The sequence below is a fragment of the Octopus sinensis genome, linkage group LG2 (genome assembly GCF_006345805.1).
Source record: "Octopus sinensis linkage group LG2, ASM634580v1, whole genome shotgun sequence".
Lineage (NCBI taxonomy): Eukaryota > Metazoa > Mollusca > Cephalopoda > Octopoda > Octopodidae > Octopus > Octopus sinensis.
This window is the reverse complement of record NC_042998.1, coordinates 182211198-182217033: the sequence shown is the minus strand read 5'-3', so window position 1 is coordinate 182217033 and position 5836 is coordinate 182211198.

Here is a 5836-nt window from a genome sequence, read left to right as displayed (position 1 = left end):
TAGGCGCTCAGGAAATGGAAGCAGGGAGATATATATATATATATATATATATATATATATTATATATATATATATATATATATAGGTGGAGACATGGCTAAGTAGTTAGGGAGCTCAAGCTTGATTTGCAACGACTTGGTTTAAAGCTCACCTTCGGCAAATGTCTTCTAGAACTCTGGCCAACTAAACCTTGTGTGTGGTGTGTGTGTGTGTGTGTGTGTGTGTGTGTGTGTGTGTGTGTGTGTGTGTGTGTGTGTGTGTGTGTGTAAAGTTATGCAAACCAGAAGCTAAAGCTAAATTTAAAATCTTCGGTAAATAAGGACCTAGAAAAAGAATGTATGTCTGTTTGTATATGTGTATAGATATACATATACGCATGTTAGTCACTTGTGAGGTCTCTCATGAGTGCTTGTGGGAGTGCTCATGAGTGCTACATGGTATCCAATACAACTTGTTGCATCGTAGGGTCAGCAGGCTGGTGGTCACTAAACCGGCACCCCCACTAGGCTTGCTGGTGAGGAGGGTTCCTAGAAACATAGCAGGACTAAAAACAAGACCTGTCAAAAGGACAGATGAATTTATTGTAGGGTTATCGACTATCTAGCAATAGCACGGGCCCGCTGAAATTCCAGGCCGGTGTCCGGCGTGCTGGAAGACCACGGCAGTGAGGCAACTCGCAGTTTTTGTTAAAGCATGTCTCTAAGAGGTCACCCCAATATAAAACCAGATATGGAGGGAATGGCATTGAACATTTTGGAGATATTTTGCTTGCGTTTAAGATCATGGTATTCCCACATTCCTGATCCTACGACGCATACTTGTTTGTTCCTTCTCTAGCCACACCTGGCTCATAAGGGCCGATTTACCGATTTCTTTGGCGTATAGGTTCCCCACCTGGACGGGACGCCAGCCTGTCGCAGGTGAGCTGCAAGATGCAGGAGGGAAGAGTGAGGGAAAGTTGTAGCGAAAGAGTCATCAGAGGTTCGCCATTACCTTCTGCCGGAGCCGCCTGGAGCTTAGGTGTTTCACTCATAAACACACGCATCGCCCGGTCTGAGATTCGAACTCGCAATCCCACGACCGCGAGTTTCGCTGCTCTGACCACTTAGTCATGTGCCTCCACACATTCCTGAGCCTGCGACTCATACTTACACACCACTCACAAGTTTTGGTTGGCCAGAGTTCTAGAAGAAGACATTTGTCTTTGGATCATGTCAGTAGGGTAGAGAGAATCTATGAGGTGCCGTACAAGCTTTATTGGACCAAAAATGTTAGGTTGTACAATCTCTGGTGAAGAGCCTTTCTAACGACCGGTCGAGTAGTAGGCGCGGCGAGCCTGTAGGCAGAAGGTGCAAGCCCAAATGAAGCCAAACCATGGGTATAATAACTTCCTAAGGCGGCGAGCTGGCAGAGACGTTAGCACGTCGGGCGAAATGCTTAGCGGTATTTCGTCTGCCGTTACGTTGTGAGTTCAAATTCCGCCGAGGTCGACTTTACCTTTCATCCTTTCGGGGTCGATAAATTAAGTACCAGTTACACACTGGGGTCGATATAATCGACTTAATACCTATGTCTGTCCATGTTTGTCCCCTCTATGTTTAGCCCCTTGTGGGTAGTAAAGAAATAGAAATAGGTATTTCGTCTGCCGTTACGTTGTGAGTTCAAATTCCGCCGAGGTCGACTTTACCTTTCATCCTTTCGGGGTCGATAAATTAAGTACCAGTTACGCACTGGGGTCGATGTAATCGACTTAATACCTATGTCTGTCCTTGTTTGTCCCTTCTATGTTTATCCCCTTGTGGGTAATAAAGAAATGGGTATAATAACTTCCTCCGCGGGCATTGCTGGTGTTTTGCATGGGCAAAGGTTAGCGATGGTCTTCTTCAGTCGCTAGTGGACAGCCATCATCATATATAGACATGGATATATGCCCAGATTTATACATAGAAACACAGACACGTAGATGCAAATATTAAGCATAAGGAAGTACAAACTCACAGACATACACACGCATTCACGTATACACTTACACATGCATACTTTAAAAAACCACTTATACGAGTGTACATAAAATTGTGTGCAGTCACGCGTGCCATGTAACCACTCGCCTACGTGGACATATTTTGTAAACACATGCACACATACACACACACATTCACAGAGAGAGAGAAAACAATTTAGAGAGTTAGAGAGAGGGAATGATACATTTATATGTTCGCACATTGCCACAAGCTAACGCGCATGTCTCTAAGAGGTCACTCAAATATAAGCCCACTGACATACTTTAAATAGAATTTTGATTCACATACTCTCACACACATGCTTACAGAAATTTACATGCACATGCACACGCACGCGCGCGCAACTACACGAGCACGTCCGTACGTGCATGCACATTAACACTCGCGTATACACCTACACACTCAATTGTAAATTTAGAATATGGGGAAAACGGGGATAAAGAAGAAAAGGCTGAAGATAATTGCATGTGAGAAAGGGGACTGAGGGTGTTGAAACGGGTTTATTATGGAGGTGAGTGAATGCGAGCTGCTCATGAGTCAGTGTATGATTGTGTGCAGCAAGTGTCTGTATGTGTGTGTGTATATATATATATATATATATATATATTATAATATATATATATATATATATAATGCATATATATAGCCGCAGGAGTGGCTGTGTGGTAAGTAGCTTGCTTACCAGCCACTTGGTTCCGGGTTCAGTCCCACTGCGTGGCACCTTGGGCAAGTGTCTTCCACTATAGCCTCGGGCCGACCAAAACCTTGTGAGTGAATTTGGTAGACGGAAACTGAAAGAAGCCCGTCGTATTTATGTATATGTATATATATATGTGTGTGTGTGTGTGTGTGTGTGTGTGTGTGTGTGTGTTTGTGTGTCTGTGTTTGTACCCCCAACATCGCTTGACAACCGATGCTGGTGTGTTTACAGAGACCGATAGAATAAGTACTAAGCTTACAAAGAATAAGTCCTGGGGTCGATTTGCTCAAGTAAAGGCGGTGCTCCAGCATGGCCGCAGTCAAATGACTGAAACAAGTAAAAGAGTAAAAAGAAAAAGGAGAGATATGCATATACATACATATATGTACATACCTACATATATATGTATATATACATGCATATATGGGTACAGGACATCAAAGAAACGTAGACAAAATGAGAAAGGAGAACATAAAAACAGTAACATAGAAAATTAACATTTTTTCGAACAACGAAAGAAACAAACAGAGAAACAAGACATGCAACATAAAGAACGTTCCCTTTATCAGTTGTCCCTGTTTTATCTACTCTGCGTTTCGAAGGTAGGGATAAGATGCGGCTTCGTTAAAACAGTCCTTCTCGCAAAGCAAATTAAATAAAATTTGGGATTTTTTGCGAAGAGTGAAAGTGGGAAAGTGGTACCAAAAACAGGACAGTGAGAACAAAACAGTAAAAACAAACGGTGAGGGCTGTTAAGCCAAGACGATGTAAAGTGGTTAACGCTGGAAAAACGAGCTTTGAGAAGAGACAGATAAAAGCACGTCTTGTCTTTAGGAAGGGAGTGGAAGAAAGATGAATGGCCGTTGATCACGTGTGAGCAACGAGAGAGCCAAGGAGGAAAAGTGAGAGAGTGAGGGAACGGTGGAGGGGAGAGAAGAATAGGGAAAGGGCAGGAGAGAAAAAAAGAAAGGAAGAAAAACAAGAGAGGGAGATAGATAGAAAGAAATGAGATAGAATAAGAGTGCGCATCGTAATAAGAGAAAACTTACCTGGAAAAGGATGCGTGGCGTTCGATCATATAATAATATAAATATAAATATCATATATATATATATATATATATATATATATATATATATATATATATATATATAGACAAAATGGGACAAGAACGCAAAACATCCGGACAGCTAGGTGATACAATAAGGGACAACAAAACATCCAGATAGACGATACAAAGAAAACAAGGAAGGGTCATTCGAAGTTTTCTTTCCTCAGTCAAGCACCAGATTATCCCCGCAATTTCGGCTGATTATTCTATACGATGGGCTTCTTTCAGTTTCTGTCTACCAAATCCACTCACAAGGCAAAAGGGTTGGCTGGTTTACGTCTCCGTTAGTTCGTAAAATAAATAGCAAGCTTAAAAAAATAAGTACTGAGATCGATTTAAACCCTTCAAGACGGTACCCCCACCAATGCCGCAATCAAACCTGAAACTAGTAAAACGTAATGTGCGTGCGTACGATTCAAGGATCCGTATGTAGAAAGTTAGTAAACTTCAAGCATTGAGTGGCAGGTATAGAGAACGAAAAGTGAACAGTATACGATAAGAAACAATAATTTATTGGCATGCGGAACGGCTACTGCATTCAAAGAAGGCAACAGGCGCGCAAATTACTCATCTCCCACCACGGTAGTCACGAAAAGTAACGATGCGGAACTCTGTTGAAGCTCACACTGCTTCTCATATCGAAACAGCGAGGAAATTCGGTAAGCTGATAGTTTCTATATAGCACTGTTAGCAACTGGAGCTGCTACAAATGCGAAGGAAAATTCAAATTGAGGGAGTGGAAACAGGTAAAATGCACACTACATATGTTTCTTAGCTAACTCAACCTCATGATGTAATAGTTCTGCAACGAGTAATTGTCAAGACATACATACACGTGCGCGTGCACAGACACACCACACACACACAATTTATACGATGGGGTAAACAGGGATGGTAGTCAATGTTTTATAGAACTTACACGCGTTTGGGCAAAGCATTGAATATCATACTTGTTTCTTGTACGTTATTAATTCTACCTGGCCCCTATTCCGTACACTGGCTTATGTCGAAGGAGGCTTATGTACTTGCATATAGCAAGCCTCTACTAACCCCGATCCTTCGTTACGTGTCGTGTTTTACAGTGCCCATATTCGATATATAGACATATATAAACACGTACAAAATATACCTACATATGGAGTCATACAAACGTAGATAGATAGATAGATAGATAGATAGATAGATAGATAGATAGATAGATAGATAGATAGACAGATAGACAGATAGATAGACAGATAGATAGATAGATAGACAGATAGATAGATAGATAGATAGATAGATAGATAGATAGATAGATAGATAGATAGATAGATCATTATACAACTTTAGTGGTAATTTGAAAAGTATGAGATATATTTTTTTGTAATCAGCATTATTTTAGCCTCACTGCAAAAAATATACAAACTGGTTGCGCCACAAGATTTATCTTTCCGTAAACAGAAAAAATTGGAAGCATTTGATTAGTTTCTTGTACGATTTTATAAAAGAAAGACTGCTTATCTTCTGTGCATGGACAGTTAAGTAACCGTGGGACTATTTATACTACATACAAACTATGATTTGGTTTAACTGGTCTGTCGAACGTGCTTGACACTGTTATACATAATACACTTCCTAACGGTATAGGATCATTTGAAATGTAAGGGATAACTTTTATATATAAATATATTTTATATATAGAGATAACAGTAGTTATTGTAGGTTTGGAGAGATAAAGCTGAGGTATAATTATTTCTCTTTAAAGCAGGACTAAAACTGCATATAGAAAAATACACACACACACACAACTATATAAATGTATACAGATATATTTGACACATAGCCTTATACGTACAAATATAGGTATACGGGGTGGATACTGAAAAGTTCCTGGGTTTGGGGAAAAGAAAATATATGATTTTACTCAACATATTCCCCTCTCAGATTGACACATTTATTGCAGCGGTCCTTCAGTTTTTCTGGGCCTTGTAAATGAACTCGGAAAGTTGGGCCTCCAACCAGACC